Source organism: Anas acuta, chromosome 1 (assembly GCF_963932015.1).
Source record: "Anas acuta chromosome 1, bAnaAcu1.1, whole genome shotgun sequence".
NCBI classification, from domain to species: domain Eukaryota; kingdom Metazoa; phylum Chordata; class Aves; order Anseriformes; family Anatidae; genus Anas; species Anas acuta.
The window spans coordinates 134,211,239-134,220,953 of record NC_088979.1 but is presented as its reverse complement, the minus strand read 5'-3'; the positions used below and the strand labels follow the sequence as shown (position 1 = coordinate 134,220,953).

Here is a 9,715-nt window from a genome sequence, read left to right as displayed (position 1 = left end):
CCTATGGTTTTAATTTTTCATTCCATACATGAAACTTTTTTTTTCCTTACAAAAACACATGGCAGTTCAACACAAAACACTTTCAAAATGTAAATGTTTATCACACATGCATAATTCCTGAAGGCATTCATCTGAGGGGCTGAACATTTCTATCAGCAGATATATTTCATGTTCTATATAAAATAATTCTAAATTCAAAAAACAGAATCCCCCAAACTAACAAACAGATTTTAATCCCTCTTCTTTAATTAACATACACATGTTCTTTATGCACTGCTATGTCCATATTCAGCATGCTTAAAGAAATCCTCAAAGTGAAACAACCCAGTATTAAGTCAGTTCTTCTTTTATTTTCACAGTGACCATTTCTGGCAAGCCACCACAAAATAATGAACTAATACATCAGAAGCTATTTTATATTCCTTGAAGTGCTACCACTCAGCAACAAAACAACACCAGCAAGTGTTGTACAACCTAAGAAAAAAAATCCTCTTTAGATACACAGCATCACTAGGGGCAATATCATTGAGCACTCTGAAATTTCTCAGTGAAGAGTGTTTAGGAGTTTCTGATTTTATAACAAGTACAAGTTAAAAACCTTGACTAATACTCAATTTGCATTGTCCTGTAGAGCTACTACAGGCCTCTAAAAGGTATTTTGAATAAATTTATTTTAGCTGAGCTATCACCAAGCCGTACGTTCCTAAATTTCTTTCTTAATCTGCACAGTTCACCAAAACATTCTCTACTTACTTTGAGCTCAATCAGCCAATAAATACTTCTATACTGCTTAAAGTTATGAGTTGTTTTTTGGTTTATGTTGCCATAAAACAGCTCAAATGCAATGCCAATACAGAGACAGTTTTGATACAATACTGTCAGTGGCCTAAATTTAAAACTATTTCTGCACAGGCCACTACGTATTTTCTAGTTACGGGGGGGGGGTGAGGGGGAGGGGGGGGGGGGGGAGGGTGGTCCATTTGGATTTGTTTTCTTATTTACTTAAATTTATATAAATAAAATGAAAGGAAAAGATTCAAATATTTTACGTAAGTGTCCAGATTTTTCAGTGTAGAGGAAAGCATTCTGTTTTACAAATACATATGAAAGGACTAGATTTCTCATAGAGGGTCTTTAAAATATATTTTTTTCTAGCTACTTTAATTTACACGTGCAGTTGTCTAAATAAAGCATACAGGGTAAGTATTACAGCTCTGCCAATTTCAGAGTAGTTATAAATCTTAAATGTGCAACCCTCTGCCAGATTGTACCTAACTCAGAACATCTATAACCGTATGCTACTTTCCTCTATAAATGGCATTACTCAAATATTGAAGCAATATACTTAAATAAATTCCTTCGTTAACACCCGAAGAGCAAGGGAAAGAGTGGGAGTGAGCGTGAGCATGTGCCCGTGCGCGCACACAGGAGATAAAGGAGAAAATACACTTATGACATTTACAGACCTTAAAGGCTATCCAAAATAGTATTTTAAAAACAGATGATAAAAATGGCAATTATAAACTCATCCTGAACAATTCCAGGTACTACAAGAATTTAAATACGAACCCTGGAAATCTTCACGTCCAAATTCACATTGCTAAGACAGTCAGGAAAGGCAATTGCAATGAGCTACAGTTACTAAAGATCATCACATAGTTACCTCAGGAATATTAGTGAAGAAGGGCGAGCGTGTACATTGGTGCACAGGCGTACGAGTGGCAAAAAACCCCACGGCCGTGTTACCAGCTGCGTTGTAACTGCTCTGCACACTGATGTTTAACAACGCTGCAAGCACGCTGAAATATAAAATAGATGTAAAAAAAACTTGCACCGCCCAACTTTGTATCTTTCCTTGAGCTTCCTTCTATTTAAAAAAAAAAAAAAAAAAAAGAAAAAAAAAAGAGAGGGGGAAGAGAATTGCCATTGAAGCACGAAGCTACATTGCAATCAATGAAGGCGCGACTGGCACAAGTCCTAGAACATTTGCATTCAGAAATAAAAGCTGTGATCGACCTTTGTCTGCGCAGAAAACGAAGCTTCGCCGGCTTTCGACAGCCGAGCGAAGGGAGGGGCCGGCTTGGCAGGGAGGGCGAATAACCCCCACCGTAAAAATAAATAAATAAATAAATAAATCCCAAACCCACCGGGGGCACGGAGCCCCGGGGGTGTCGAGCCCCGCGTCCCTCCGGCAGGAGGCTGGAGGCGAGGGGCAGCGCGGTGAACGCCGACTTTCCCAAACTTGCTGCTGCCGCCCCGCGGGGCTCGGGCAGGGGGCAGCCCAGGGCCGGCCCCGGCTTCACCTCGCAGGGAAGGGGAGGCAGGCAGGCAGGCAGGAGGCGAGCCGGCGGCTTCCCCCGGGCACACGCAGGCCTGCGAGGAAGGGCAGGCGGTCCTTACCTCGGCGGCTCCTCCGCACGCTGCCCCTGCCACAAGTGCCCCTGCTGCCAGCTCCCCGCGACAACAATGGGAGGCTGCGAGGGGTGGCATGGAGGGGAAGGGAAGGGAGAGAGGAGGGAGAAAGGGAGGGAGGGAGAGAGGGAGGGGAAAGAGAGAAGCGTGTTAAGCTTGTCTGGTAGTTAACAAGTCTTGAATGAAGAATGTTAGCAAACAGACAAACAGCATGTCTGATGCATGCTAATAGTCCTGGCTTCACCGCTGACACTATGAATAATTCAGCAGAGAGGAAGGAGGAAAGGAGTGGGGAAAAAAAAAAAAAAAAGGCACCCTCCACTCTGCCTTCACGCTTTCAAATGTCTGCAGAGAAAACGAGAATAAAAGTATGCCGCAACTCTCCCCTTTCAACCCACGGCTACGGAAATATTCCGAAAAAAAAAGGCCGGCTAGGCACCACCACTCTCGCCAGGGCTGCCTCTCAAAGATCTGCGGCTCCTATTTTTGTTGGCTATTAATTTCCCCCCCTCCCTCTTTACCGCCTATTTTACTTCTTTTGTCTAGGAGCTGGCACCTGTCCCAGAGACGGCATTTTACTGCACATCCCCTCTTCCTCCTCAGCAGGGAGAGGCTCGCAGGGACGAGGCAGCCTTTGTACCTCTGTCCCCACAGCAGCCCCCCCCACGTTTCCATTTCAGATTGCAAGGGGCTTGGAGGGACATCAGCTGCTCTATTTCATGTGGTGGAGATATCTAAAGCCACTAAAAATATATTCGTGCTAAAGAGAAAGCCAGAGAAGTAGCAGCTTGTTCTGTAGGCAGCGTGGTGCACTGATGCTGGGGGGGGGGGGGAAGGGGGGGGAATCACAAGTAAAAGGTTTCGTTCTCACAGCATACAAACTAGCAAAGCCCGATTCATCGCTCAGTCAAAGAAATCAATTTCTTTAACCAAGGAAAAAGAGAGGGAGAGGAGAGGGAGAGAGAGAAAAGGATCAGCGGAGGGGAAAATACTTGGAGCTTTAACCTCCACATTGCGACGTACAGTACAGCCAAGCAAAGCCCAGAAGAGATGGAAAATTAGCCCAGCTCTTACACAGTGAAAGAGGAGGGTTAAATAAAGCAGAGAGAGGGAGGGAGGAAAAGAAAAAAAAAAAAAAAAGCTCCTATTTGCAGCATTTTAAAAAGTTCTGCTCTGGCAAAGGCCGTCTGAAGGGGAGGCCCTTGCAGCAGGAATGCGAGCAGCAGTAAGTAGCCTTTTTTCAGAGTCCAGCCTCCCCCTTGCGAGCAACTGGAGCAATCTGGCTCAGCGAGAGGAGGAGGAGGAGGAGGAGGACGTGAGCTAGCGAAACGCAGAGGGCCAGAGCTGATGATGAAAGAGGCACGGCCCTGCGCGAGCAGGCCCGGGCCCCGGGAAGAAACGAAGTGGCACCGCGCCGGGCTACACGGCGATGTAGCCCGGCTAACGAAGCTTTTAATTGGGGGGTGGGATAGGAGGGAAGGCCCTAGGAAAATATCTTTCGGGATTTAGAGTGGGGAGCGCCAGGTTCCTCTAGTTTGCCCCACCTAGGTATGGGAAAGCACTATGTGAGAACCGCCAAAATGCGGCACGAGAAACGCACCGAGCTGCAAATGGAGATTCAGAGGAGGAGGAGAGAAAGAGAGGAGGAAAAAAAAGAAAAGTAAATGCTGCATGTGACAAAAAAGCTCGGTGATTTTGTTTTCTCATGCCCTTACTTCTAAACCAGCTGCACAGCCAAGCTCAGGCTGCTTGGCCCTTATAACTATCTTGGCACAGAGTCAAAAGCTGATAAGCATTTGGGCGAGACAGCTCAACTGCTGTGCTGGAAGAAAAACAGCTGCCATGATTGCTGTTTGATTGAGAGCGCTTACACATACTCACAAAAAAAACATATCGGACTGCAAAGACGGGCCACAAATGCCTGAGGATTCAGCTTCAGAGGAGCAACGCACATTTTCCCCCCTTTAAAAAAAAAAAAAAAAGTTTTATATAGTTTTTCCTCCATTTGCCCTCCCCCTTTTTTTAAAGAAAACGTACTGCGTAGACTTGCTTTTCTTCTTCCCATCCCCCCTCCATAACCTCAAGCAAACTCAAGGAATTGTGCCAAAAGTCCCGTTGCTAGTTACCAAGTGCATTTTTTTAAACGTCACTTTCTTTCCCTCATGCTTGCCATGGAATATGCAAGTAAGATAATCTTTCCATTACTTACAAAAAGTAATTAAAAAAGGAAAGGAACTTCTAGCAAACCTTCCTTTTTCTGCTTTTTTTTTTTTTTTTTTTCTTTCTCTGAAGGGGCAAAAGAAGGGAAACGAGGGGGAGAAGAATATTTTTTCTCTTTGCAGAGTCCAACATTTGGCTTTGTCCATTTGTGGCAGATCACTGTAACGCTATTGTAAAACAACTTCCTGCCCCTTTTGGCTCCGGTTCCAGAAGCTACTAGGCTAAGTTAATAGCACAAACTTTTTTCCCCCCTACCGAAGAAGAGAGACCAAAAAAAAATCCTGCAAATTATTTTCCCCCTTTTCTGGCTAATGGACTCATAAGGTGAACTCATGGCAGCTCTTTAAGAATGTTACACAAGAGACATCGCTACCTCAGCTGGATAATTCGAGCTGAAAAGGTGGGGTCATTATAACTGTACATGTATCTGTGTCTGTGTATGTCTATTCATTTTAATTCTGTAATTTTAAGTTGCAAGTCTTAATACCATCAGGTGGATAATGAGTTAAGCTGCTTCATCTGTTGTACTAATTTGTGTATCTATCATAGCACAGATCATTGGTTTAGCATATACAGTCTCCTACTTTCCAATTGCTTTCGTTCTCTAAGGTGGCCTGCCTCTCTCTCTACTCCCTCCCCTCCTCTAAATGCTTAGTCCAATGAAAATACCCACCTAAGGCTTCTAAACCCTTCCTGCTAGAAACTGGAGATGTTGCAGTCTCTATGCTATGAGCCAAAAAGGAGAAAATAAGGCCTCCACAACTTGCTCTCTCATGATCTCTCTCTCTCTCCCTCTGTTTCTCTCATAGCAACAGCATTTCTTGGTACGCCTGCTTTGGCATACATCAGCATTTCTACCCGTCCAAGTGTCCTTTTGCGTCACATCTCGCCATTTCACTCAACCAATGAGATCTCCGTGTTGCAGTAAAAATATATATACTTTTTCTGTTATTGGTATATTCAAAAATTTGTTTATGTGCTTTCCTAACAAAAAATGTTCTTCAGCATTTGATTTGCCCTGTGTGAAGAAAAAAAAAAAAAAAAAAAAAAAAAAAAAGAGAGAGACTGTACAGGATTCAGCCTTGAAGAGTCCTCTTTGTGGAAAATATATTACCGTAAGAAAAAAGGGATTGCATGGTTACTTAAGGAAAGTCGTAGTTGTCCCCCTGATTTAATGTTTATTTTGCTTATGCTATCATTGGTGTTCTTTTAAAATAGTTAGGCAGTTTCAACTAACTGGAAAAGTCAATACCATGTGTTTCTAAGACTTTGTAAAATACTCCAAGGGAAAAAAATAAAAAGATATTGATGTTTTATTCCTCTAAATATTGATCAAGAAATTATAAAAAAAAATGCAATGGAAAATTGAGTTTCTATTTCTCGTAACTCAGATCCCATCCAGAGAGGCTGCTCTCTAACCTTCTGCTTAGAAATGCACGATCCTGCAAAACGAAGCAGAGGTCTTCGCAGGTTTTTTCTACGATGTATTTCCCTCTTACATAAACTCACAGTCTTCTAAAAATAAAGTATTTAAATGATCAGCTGTGGTAATGACAGTGACAAAGCTTTAATGCTATTTACAATAGCTTGTAAAGCAGCCATCCCAAGAGCTGCATGCACTCTGCCTAACTGATAAGACTGGCAAAAGCAAGAATTACTAAGAACAGTGTATCCTGCGTTTGACGGGACACACTTTCCACCTATACATCATAAAGCGTATTAAAACCCTTTTCATTGTTTTCAGACATGACACAGTAACTGTGAATACATTCTATTAAAACACACAATATTAGCTAAGTGTAGAAAGCATAGTGTGGCACATGTGGGTTTCTTAGAACTGGCTGGCTGTGCCACATCTTGAATGACTATTGCAGTGACATATTTAGAGACCCTCTGTTGCACATTTTTATCCAGCCTCAAATCTCAAGAAAATGCATAACCACTGGCATTCTGAGGAGAATAAACATTTCTTTTGTAAGCCAAGTATATGTTTTATGGTTTACCCTTACCATCTTTTCTCTCTCCCTCCCCCCCCCCCCCCTTTTTTTCAATAGTGTGAAACCACAACATGTTTTTAATATTTATTTTTTGAGAATTACAGTAAAAACAGACTCAAGATTATCAGGATGTAACTGACAAGATAATTAAACAGCAACTTTCCCACAAAGTTTTATGTCACACCTAGTAATTCTGAACTCTTCTAATAACTGAGGTATCTGTTGTGCACAGGCTGTGGAGGATACGTATTCATACATTCTGGGTGGTTAAAAAGTAAAAGCAAGCAGAACTTCTGGATAACAGACTTAGCAACAGATAGCCATAGTGTCCAGCTAAAACTCTTATCATTTTTGTTTAAAAATAATGACATGACATTCGTGATAGTATTTATTTTAACAGACATGCACAGATGAGAATGTTAACCCTGCACAGAAGAGAAGAGATTACATGGGATAGTACATTCAACAACTTTTGATGCCGATGTAATATAGAAGACAACTATTTTTTAAGGAAGAATTAAATTCAAGTATATAAATAACTTAGCTGGCAGTGTTTTATTTGCATTTAATAGGATTTCTAAATGACTCTTCACCCTTTCTCTTGGACACTATTTTCAGCACATTATTTATTATTCTATATATATAAATATAAATACATATCTCCCTATTCTTTTACTTTCTATACCTCTTTTTTTCTCACTTTTTGTAAAAATGTGAAGGCACCTGAGTTTCACCTCTGCTTCTGTCTGTCTCATAACTGAGATAATTCTACTACATTTGGAGGGTTAAAGGTAACTCCTTTACACAGTTGTGGCTCAGACTCATTCACTGTAAGTTATCCTTCTTTACACAAGACACACAAATGCATTGTATGTGTCACCATAGCTGTAAAATAAGATTGCAAGTCATCTAATTTTAGGTTACTACAGTACTAAAAAGATAAGGATTCAGAAAAGCAATTACGTGAAGTCTAACTTGCAGGCTTCACTTAAGAGAAATGGAATTCCAAAAAAACAAAGTGGAAGAATTATTTCAACATTAATTATCCGTGAATAAATTTAAATAACATAAATGGTAATATGGTGACAGTTTTGCACTGAAGTTTGTTTATACTATTACATAATTTTATAACCCTTTTCTTCCCTCTTATCACAAGTTCTGTCTATTGGAAACTCATTAATAGATACTTCTGCTAATACACTAATTCATCGTCTTGTATTTTAAGAAGAAAAATAGTCTGTGTTTTATGCAATACAGGCAACAAACTATCTCTGAAGAGATCTGTGATTTTTTCTTTCTAAATAATATAGATCATTTTCAAGATTGGATGTTTTCCAATCTAATAACCTCCAGAAATGTTTAATAAAAAATTAGCAGGTATGTTTTTGTTGTTGTTGTTGTTGTTTTTGTTTTTTTTTAAGAAAAATAATCCTACCAAACATGTTAGACTTTTAGGATAAAGCCATCCATAAGAGTGCAAACTGACATTTTTGAATTTTTACTTTCAGTATCATTAAAATAATTCCAGTATATCTTATAAGAATTATCACTAAGAATTGCTATACTTAACATTCGGAGAGCATTTATTTTTAAAGACACTTTCCACAGATGAAAAAAAAAATAAAATAAATAAAATAAAAGCAGTCTTGCCTGTTGTTCTCTACAGGGATCGAAGGTGTTCTGTGGGATTATACCTGTACTTCACAGAAAGGACACTTTATAGAAAGCAAGTAATTACATATTGTATAGGTTGGGAAAGTTCTATTCTACTGTTGAATTAACTCACATTAATTCCAGTGGATCAGTGGTGTATTAATTTAAGGGGGAAAAACATTCAAATACCAAATAAAGACAATTTTGAAGTAAGCAATTCCAAACTGTAAAGGCATTGCTGAAGAAGGATGTATTTCCAACATCCTTTCCTACAAAAACATAATGAACCATTTTGCAAAAACATTTCTTTCAGTACACTGTATTTTAACATTAATGTTTTACAGCAAACTTGGCATTAAACTGGTATCAACACAAATGAAAATCTGGCAGTAGGACAATTTTTTTTTTTAATCTTTATTTTTTTCAAGGAAAGAAGGCATTAAACAGTGCATGGCATTAGCAGTTTTTTAAAGAGTGTTACCAACACAATTTTGTTTATCTTGCAACTATTTATTTATTTTTTACTATACAAAGCTGTATGCCCAAAACTGATGGTATTAATATTTTGCTTATATACCATGCTTACTGATGAAAATTTACATCACAAGCAACAAATCAGAGCCCAAGATAAGATTTTATTTGCTGGCTTCTACTTATTTATCATAAATATACTACAAAGTTCCTGGAGGCTAATGTAACTGCAGCATGTATTTGTGAAGTAGGTGCAGGCTGGAAATTAAGCAGCGGTACACTCACATCTAGTTTAGATAAGAAAAAAGCTCCTCAGCTGTAAAGCATCACCATTTTCTTTTATTGACGATGTAACTAAGCTTTAAAATACACCCAGCTTCCCCTGGTCATACCAATTCATCCTCTGACGGACTGCAGCCTATTCTTCACACCGAGCAATGATGGTGCAGTTCCATGCTGCAGATTGCTGTTTCCTGCTCTTTTTTGGGAGCCCACGGCACTCCTGGACCCTGGCCCTACTCACCTGGGCCAGCCTGCAGCCCCTGCAGGTGCAAATGCCCCCAAGTCCCCAGCTCTCCGTGCCACTCAAAGGGTGCCTCCTGGGGGCTCTCGGTCCTGGCTACCACGCGCAGCAGGCATTGGCCAGCCCAGGAGTCAGCAACGGCCACCAAGGGTTTGTGACTCCGACAGAAAAAGCAGAGACTTCCCTCATCTGCAGGACCTCCAGCTACGCTCAGAGGGAAAAGAGACAGCACTCTTCCTAGGAAATGCGACATTTCACATGCAAAGCTCACAACCTAGAAATGTCAAAAGACTCTTACCATCCACTGTTACTGCACCTTTGGCAGTGACTGACATCTCCAGTTCCCCAACTACAAATACTCTGTTCTGTCAATACTTTTCTCCTGAATTCACTAGGAACGTGGAGTTAAAACAAGCTATTGGATTTTAAAACACACCAC

The 9,715-nt window shown here is 40.5% G+C and overlaps 1 long non-coding RNA gene across 2 annotated transcripts; it reads left to right on the top strand.

Moving 5' to 3' along the window:
* The first annotated feature begins 3,760 nt into the window (after positions 1-3,760).
* LOC137843263 (uncharacterized) lies at positions 3,761-8,046 on the top strand. Of its 2 annotated transcripts, XR_011089431.1 has the most exons (3): positions 3,761-4,596; positions 4,705-5,032; positions 5,442-8,046. It is a non-coding gene; the product is annotated as an uncharacterized lncRNA (long non-coding RNA). The 2 variants fall into 2 exon arrangements; XR_011089430.1 differs by having other exon boundaries at positions 3,761-5,032.
* The last annotated feature ends 1,669 nt before the right edge of the window (positions 8,047-9,715 follow it).